General features: G+C 36.5%; 1 pseudogene; it reads left to right on the top strand.

The window, feature by feature from the left end:
- The first annotated feature begins 6788 nt into the window (after positions 1-6788).
- Positions 6789-7506, top strand: LOC114047894 (annotated as a pseudogene).
- Positions 7507-8722: the final 1216 nt, after the last annotated feature.

Raw genomic sequence — 8722 nt, 5'->3', positions numbered from 1 at the left:
AGAGATTTAGAACTGAAAATTTTAAAAAATAAATGCTAAATTTTTTATGTAATTGAGAAAAAAATAAGAGAAAAATGGTTGAAAAATAACTTTAGATCACAATCTTTTAAAAATTATTTATAACGTTCTCTTTTAAAAAAATTGAGTTCCAAATTCTGTCCTTCCCTCCAGCACCTCCCCCACTAATTGAAAAGGCAAGCAATATGATATCAGTTGTATCTGTGAAGTCATGCAAAATGTATTTCCCTATTATGTTGCCAAAAAAAACCAAGAAAAATAAAGTAAGTGGAAAAAATATACTTCAATCTGCACGCATAATTCATCAGTTCTCCCTCTGAAAATGGACAGCATTTTTCATCATAAGTCCTTTAGAATTGTCTTGGATCATTACATTGATTAGAGTAGCTAAGTCTTTCACAGTTGATCATCATTACAGTATTGCTACCACTATGTATGATATTCTGGTTTTGTTAATTTCACTTTTGTTGTTGTTGAGTTGTTTTTAGTCATGTCTGACTCTTTGTCACACCTTTTGGGCTTTTCTTTGCAAAGATAATGGAGTCATTTGCCATTTCCTTCTCCAGCTCATTTTACAGATGAGGAAACTGAGGCAAACAGGATTAAGTGACTTGCCCAGGGTCACACAGCTAGTGTCTGAGGCCAGATTTCAACTCAAGAAGATAAGTTATCCTGACTCAGGGCCCAGTACTCTATCCACTGTACCATCTAGGTGTCTTCATTTTACTTTGCAGTAGTTCATATGTCTCCCCAGTTTTTTCCCCTGAAATTATCCCCCTCATCATTCCTTATAGCACAAGTATTCCATCAAAATCAGATACCACAACTTATTCAGCCTTTCCCCAACTGATAGGCATTTCCTCAATTTCTGATTCTTGTCCATCACAAAAAGTGCTGCTATAAATATTTCTGTACATATAAATCCTTTTCTTTCATCTCTTTGGGATACAGACCTAGTAGTGGTATTGCTAGATCAAAGGATATGCACAGTTTTATAGCCCTTAGGACATAGTTCCAAATTGTACTCAGAATGGTTGAACAGGTTCACAACTCCACCAAAAGATTTTTCCACATCTTCTCCAGCATTGTCATTTTCCTTTATTGTTTAGATCAGCATCTTATTAAATACAGCACAATAAAATCCAAATAGATAAAGTATAATAACATAAAAATTCTCAGAGAGAGGGAGAGAGAGAAAGGGACAAAAAGAGAGAGAAGAAAAGGGAGAGGGAGAGAGAGAGACACACACAAAGAGAGAGAGAGACAGAGAGACAGAGAGACAGAGAGACAGAGAAAGACAGAGAGAGACAGAGACAGAGACAAAGAGAGAGAGACAGAGAGAGACAGAGAGAGAGACAAAGATAGAGAGAAACAGAGAAAGACAGAGAGAGACAGAGAGAGAGACAAAGAGAGAGAGAGAGAGACAAAGAGAGAGAGAGAGAGAGAGAGGGAGAGAGAGAGAGAGAGAGAGAGAGAGAGAGAGAGAGAGAGAGAGAGAGAGAGAGAGAGAGAGAGATTTATAGCTTGGTAGACAATTCATAAGCCAGACAACAGTTAATGGTGACCACAAAAAAAGAGAAAATTTCAATTACGTAAAAATAAAAATATTTTGCATATATACAGAAAAATTAGCAAAGCAAGAGAAATAGAAGCTAGTTGTGAAAAAAAATCTTTGCATCAAGCTGCTCTAATAAAAATCTGATATTGAAGACCTATTGTTATTGACACAAATGCATAAGGGTTTCTTCAACAAAACCTAAATGATCAAAGAATATGACTAGTTTTCAAAAGAAGAAATGCAATCTGTTAATGAACATATTAAAAATGCTCCAAAGCATGTATAAGAGAAAGTTGCAAATTAATGCAACTCTAGTGTTTCACCTCCTGCCCAACAAATTGGCTGATTACAAAAGATAAAAATAATTATTATTGTAGCAGGTGGGAGAAGACAGACACAGTAATACAATGTTAGTGAATCTCAGAATGAGCCTGGAAATCAGTTTGGAATTATGCTAGAAAATTTGCTAAAGTGTTAATTTCTTTTGACTTAATGATCCCATTACCAAATACAGCAATAATAGCAATGATAATGATAATAATTGATAACATTTATATAATGCTTTGAGGTTTTCAAAGTGCTCTAAATAACTCAATTCATCTGCTTAGATAGATAGAGCATTTATTAAGTACTTACTGTGTGCCAGGAACTGTGCTAAGCATCAATGATACAAAAACAAGTAAGGGAGTCAGTCTCTGCCCTCAATAAGCTTATATTATAATGGGGAAGACACATAAAGAGGAGCTGGAAAGAAAACAGCTATACTCTAAGATTGTCAAGGACAAAAAGAAAGATACCTTACATTCCAAAATATTCGTAACAAAAACTAGAGCAAAAAACTAGAAACAAACTTGGTGACCATAAATTTGTTGCAGATACAGAAACCAAGAGAACAATACACAATGACTACCATAAGATAAATTAAGATAACACTAATAGACAATGGAACTTCTATGCAATGATGTATAGTGAGTTCAGATGACTGATTTTAGAACATCAGGGGTTCTTAAAACTTTTTGTGTCGTGTATCCTTCTGGCAGTCTGGTAAAACCTATGGACTGCAAGGTTAAGATCACCTGCCAAGCCGAGTTTATAGATCATAGGATAAGATCTCTTGCCAGGTAGAGAGGTGGCAGGCATGGGATGTTTCATACTTCTTATCATCTCCCCTAATCATTCCTCTTTTGCAAACTTTTCTATTACTGTTGTAAATACACAACTGTCCCATTCACCCAGGCTCTTAACTTAGGTATCATCTTCAATTTCTCATTCTCTCTTACCTCCTCCTCCCCTTGCTGCCCATGCCAAGTCTTATCAATTTTGCCTTCATAATATCTTTAATATATGCCCCCTTCTGTCCTCTGACATTGTCACCATTCTGATGAAGACCCTCATCACCTACTCCCAGACTATTTCAGTAACCTTTTGGTTGTTTTTCCTGTCTCATAGTTCTCCCACTCCAGTCTACTTTCCTCCCATCTGTCAAATTGATCCCAGTAAAGCATAGGTCTGACTATGTTACACCCCTCTTCCTTGATCAATAAATCCCAGTGGCTCCCTATACTTCAAGGATCAAATATAAAATCCTCTGTTTGGTGTTCAGAGCCTTTCATAACCTGGCCCTTGCTAAAGCATCGGTCTGACTCCACCTTTGGTTCAATCATCTTTTAGAGAATGAAGTCATTTGTATGGTAAGTCAAAAACTCATGACCTTTGATAATTATGTTACTCTAGTAACTGTCTGGATGAGCTTAATGAACACCCCTGCTCACCACTACTCTATCATATCTCTGTGTCAATCTTGTGATCTGTGTCTAGAACTTTTCAGTGATTTTCTATTTTTTTAGTTAGCTGTTCCACAATTCACTTCACTGACAGTATTCCTTATATTTCTTTATAAATTTTCACAAAATGCTTCTGTTCTTCCAATTAATCCCCCAATTATTTCCCCACTTAGGTTCCTATGGCTTTTTTTAAGAACACACATACATATATTTAATATATAATACTAGACCCTCCCCCACCCTTTATCTCTTCTCTTCTCCATGTACTGTTTCAGGCATGACCCACAGTCCATCATCACCCCTCTCCCACTCACCCTACATATTTCAAGAAATCCATCCATATCTCAAGACACTGGTTTCACATGAGCTAGGACCAATTTGGGGACCATCTAAATGTTGATATTTCCTTTAGTTCATTATCCCCACAACTAGAATTTATCTGTGAAATTGGCAAATATATTTGTGTATAGTATCATAGGATCATATACTTGGTGTGGCATAGGGCCTCAAAGGCCCATCTAGTCCAGCTCCATCATTTTGAAGATACTTTCCACAAAGGTGAGTAACAGAGTTTCTAGTTTCTCTTCAAGCACTCAATGTAATAAATGAGTATCATATACAAGAGAGACTTTACTCCATAGAACAATAGGAACATAGATTTTTATCTGGAAGAGACTTTAGAGGTAAAATATAGAAACTACACAGGATTCACAGGAGCTTCAAAACAGATATACAAAACATCTGAAGTACTCACAGTTGTTCCTCTCTGGAGGAAATGCTCTTGGGGTAGCCATCAGGGTGATGATCTGACATTTTTATGTAATCTTTGGCTCTCACACAGGATTCCACAGATGTATAGTGCCCTTTGTTGCTTGAGTTCATTCTCAAAAGACAAATACGCTTTGGAGATGTTATGTAAACATCTCCGTGGCATCCTGGACAAGTCACTTACCCTCTTTGGGCCTCGTTTTGTTCATTTGTAAAATGAGGGAGTTAGACTAGATGGCCCCTGAGGTCCCTTCAGTCTCTACAGCTAGACATGCACTGTCTGAAGAAATCAATCTAACCCAGATCTCTCATCCTGTGCATGTTGCAGATTTCCTCAGCAGCAGGAGCCGGGTGGACAGTTCTCTTTTCCAAGAAGTACACTACTCAGAAAATCCACTTCTCTATCCAAAAGGTCTTGACCTTGAGCCCAAAATATGGACTGCATTTGAGGCATGATACAAAGTTGGCGTTATCCAATAACTTCGTTTCTTTTCTAGGAAGCTACTTACCTGGACTATAATGCCAAAGCAATTAAAATTCCACCTTCTGTACACAGGAAGTTATAGTTCAGTATTGTCCATCAAATCCCCTTAAGCTGAATGAGCTGAATACTTGCCTGATTCTGCCATTTACTTCTGCAGGAATTCTATCATTGCTATGCCTGTTGAAATTTTTAAGGTGGGAAAGTCTTCTACCAGGTCTTTGGTCTCTGACCTTTGTTTAGAAAGGAGAATGGAAAGCCAAAAGAAAGGAAGAAGTGAGGTCCAGGAATTCCATTCTTGGCCCATCTGGGCAAGGTCATGCAGTTTGCTTTAAGCTTCTGCTGCAAGTCATCTGGCTTATGGGGGGGGGGTGGAGTGGTGTGGAATAATCCCTTTCCCCTTATCCTTTTCAAATTCCTCCATTTTGGTATGAGATTGGAGACAAGGGGGGATATGTAAGGGGAAAAACCACAGATTTAGAAGTCATTTGAGGGGAGGGACTCTTTGATTTTTGTCTGTATCTCTACCACTTACGACTGACACAGTAGGTTTTATAGATACTTGTTAATTGCTTACTTCAGGTATTGAGAAATAATTAGGGAGAAGTTAGAGTGCTTAAATGACTCCTGAGAACATTAAGTTAGTCCCTCTGTAGATAGATAGGTCGATAGATAGATACATCTACATACATAGATAAATAGAGACATAGATGATAGATATATAATAATTGGTAAGAGAGAATCTCTTGAAGTCAGGGAGTAAGAGGAATCTTTTCCATAAACAAAACTTAGGCAGGGATAATGATCAAAGAGGATAATCATAAGAACAAGTCCTTACTCTGGGACTTCATATTAGAACCATTAGGTAGGTGTAAATTGCATCTCCTCTCAAATAGGGAAAACTCTGCAAGATTCATACTTCTCCACCCCCCCCCCCCCCATGGCAAAAACTACAACCAATAACAGAGAAATATTTGTTTTTGCAGATGGTTTGGAACTTGTTTAACCAAAATATGAGGACAATTGAGAGAGAATTTCACTGGGTATCTCTGCTATAATAAGAGATGAATGTTTAATGACCTTTTCTGGGAGTGATGAAGTACTTCAGGAAAAGCCAAGATGGGGAATGGAAAAAGAATACAATGATTCACACTAGGATCATTGTGGAATGGTAGGAGGAACCATGCCTGGCCAATACCTAGTGGCCATAACAGGGAGAAAAACCTTCTCTCTGTGATCTCTGGAGATTTATACATGTTTTACAGACTAATAGTTACTAATTCAAGAGTTCATCTTTTTGATTTCCTCTCTTGCACTGTGAGCTTTCAAGTGGGGAGTTGATTTCAGCACTGTGGCAGTACCACCCATACATTCCCTTGGCTTTTATGTACGGAAGCTAAAAGCTGAGAGTGAAAAAAAATTGCCCCACATTATAAGCAGCCCTCCTTTCATGACATTTTTGACATAAGGGTTTTGGATAGGTTTGCACAATTAAAAAAATACAAATTATCCTGGCAGAAGAAATAATCAAAATTCAAAGAGGAAGAGAAAATAACCAAAAATTACAATTTGTACTTTAAAAGTATCTCTCATAGTACTTAGCACGTAGTACTGAAAGGAAAATATCAGATGAAAAGAATGGAAATAGACACAAATGTTAATCAGGTAGGGTTACATTTCATATATATTACCTATGTCAGGAACTGACTGTATTTTTGTTTCATTTGTGAATAGTAGTCCAAATGACATTGAACAATAAAGCATTTGCTTATGATGTAACCTTTCTTATCCATGTCATGAATCCATTTGGAACTTATCTTAGTATATGGTGTAAGATGCTGCTCTGAACATTTTTTTTTTCTTGACTGCTATCTAGTTTTAGCAAAATTTTTTGTCAAATAGTGAATCTATACCCCAGTAGCTGGTTTTTTTGGATTTATTGAACACTAGGTTACTAGGTTTATTTGTTTCTGTATGTTGTACGCCTACTCTGTTACACTGATTGTTTTCACCAATACCAAATTGTTTTGTTGATTATTAAGACTGATTTATAGCCTAGTTTGAGATTTAGTACTGTTAGACCCCTTTCCCATTTAAAAAAAAATTATTTCCCAGCTTCCGCCATCTTTCCATCATTCAATCAGGCATAGATGGAGATGCTTTTGGAAGAACCATCGTGATGGCTGCCCAAGGAGAACCCCAAGTGCAGTTCAAACTTATGTTAGTTGGTGATGGAGGTACTGGAAAAACCACATTGGTAAAACGTCACTTGACTGGTAAATTTGAGAAGTATGTAGCCACCCTGGGTGTTGAGGTCCATCTCTCATGTTCCATACTAACAGAGGTCCTATTAAATTCAACATATGGGATACAGCTGACCAAGAAAAATTTGGTGGTCTGAGAGATGGTTATTACATCCAAGCTCAGTGTGCCATTATAGTGTTTGATGTAACATCAAGAGTCACTTACAAGAATGTCCCTAACTGGAATAGAGATCTGGTATGAGCATGTGAAAATATCTCCATAGTGTTGTGTGGCAACAAAGTGGATATTAAGGACAGAAAGTCAAGGCTAAATCAATTGTTTTCCATAGGAAGAAGAGTCTCCAGTATTATGCCATTTCAGCCAAAAGTAACTACAACTTTGAGAAGTCCTTCCTTTGGCTTGCCAGAAAACTTATATGAGACCCTAATTTGGAGTTTGTTGCCATGCCTACTCTTGCACCTCCAGAGGCTGTCATGGACCCAGCACTGGTGGCACAGTAAGAGCAGGACTTAGAGATTGCTCAGACAACTGCACTGCCTGATGAAGATGATGATCTGTATAGGAATGAAGCTAGAGCCCAGTGTCAGAGGTCTAGTTTTATAGGCAACTGTCCTGTGATGTCAGTGGTGTAGTGTGTTTGCCACTTTATTATATAGTTGAGCAGAACATGTGCTTAATCTTTGGGATGCTAAAGGAGATGAATGGGCTTTAGAGTGAGTATGGCAGTTTAAAAAAGTATAATTCATATTTTGGACCTGCATATTTTGCTATTTTGGACCACAATTATGTCCCCTTGAGTTTCAAATGTAAGACTGCTGCAGTCCCATCACAATATTCAGTGGTGAATCTTGTTTGTTACTGTCATTTCCATTCCTTTTTACATTTAGATCATAATAAAGTTGCATTTCAAATATCTAAGCAAGTGAGCTCTTATCTCTTGTTTACAATAAGCATTTTAAAACCTGTTTTTGTAAGGTCTGTGGTAGATGTGTACCATTTACTATTTAAATAACCTTTATGTTTTTATAACTAGTTTTTAAAATGTATTTAAAATATATCACCAGTAAGATACATCTGAGTCAAACATTTCACAAAGTAAAGATAAGGACTGGACAGGTTAAAAACTTTGTGCTACTATTAGATGACTGGTCACAACTTGGTAATAAAGTTAAAAGATGTGAGTATATATCATTTAGACAGTTAAAAAGTAAAAGCTTTCACACTAGCTAAGTAGTGTACTTAAGGTGGCTTGTGGAAGAAGGGTAAAGTTGAAGAATAAAATAATCACATGAGTCTTGAAAAAAAAAATTCCCTTGAGAGTCTTGACTTTTGGTTCCTCTAGATGAATTTCATTATTATTTTTTTCTAGTTCTTTAATCTTTTGGTAGATTGTTTGGTATGACACAGAATAGGTAAATTAATTTAGATAGTATTGTTATTTTTAGTATATCATCTTGGCCAGCCCATGAGCAATTAATATTTCTCTACTTATTTAGGGCTGTATTTCTATAAATAGAATGTTGTAGTTGTATTCATGTAGATCTTATGTGTGTCTTCATAGATAGGCTCTCATATTTTATGGCTATTTTAAATGAAATTATTTTTCTATTTATCCTTTTTGGAATTTACTGGTTTCACACAGAAATGCTAATGACTTACATTGATTTATTTTTTATCCTGTAACTTTGTTGAAGTAACTAATTGTTTCAATTTAGTTGACATCTAAGGTTTTCTAAGCATATTATCATATCATCTGAAAAAAGCAAACCTTTATTTTTTCTTTGTTCATGCTTATTCCCTCAATTTATTTTTCTCATCTTACTGCTATTGCTAGCATTTCTAACACTA

The sequence above is a fragment of the Vombatus ursinus genome, unplaced genomic scaffold, assembly GCF_900497805.2.
Source record: "Vombatus ursinus unplaced genomic scaffold, bare-nosed wombat genome assembly UNPS02014791.1, whole genome shotgun sequence".
NCBI classification, from domain to species: domain Eukaryota; kingdom Metazoa; phylum Chordata; class Mammalia; order Diprotodontia; family Vombatidae; genus Vombatus; species Vombatus ursinus.
This window is presented reverse-complemented; position numbering and strand designations above follow the sequence as displayed.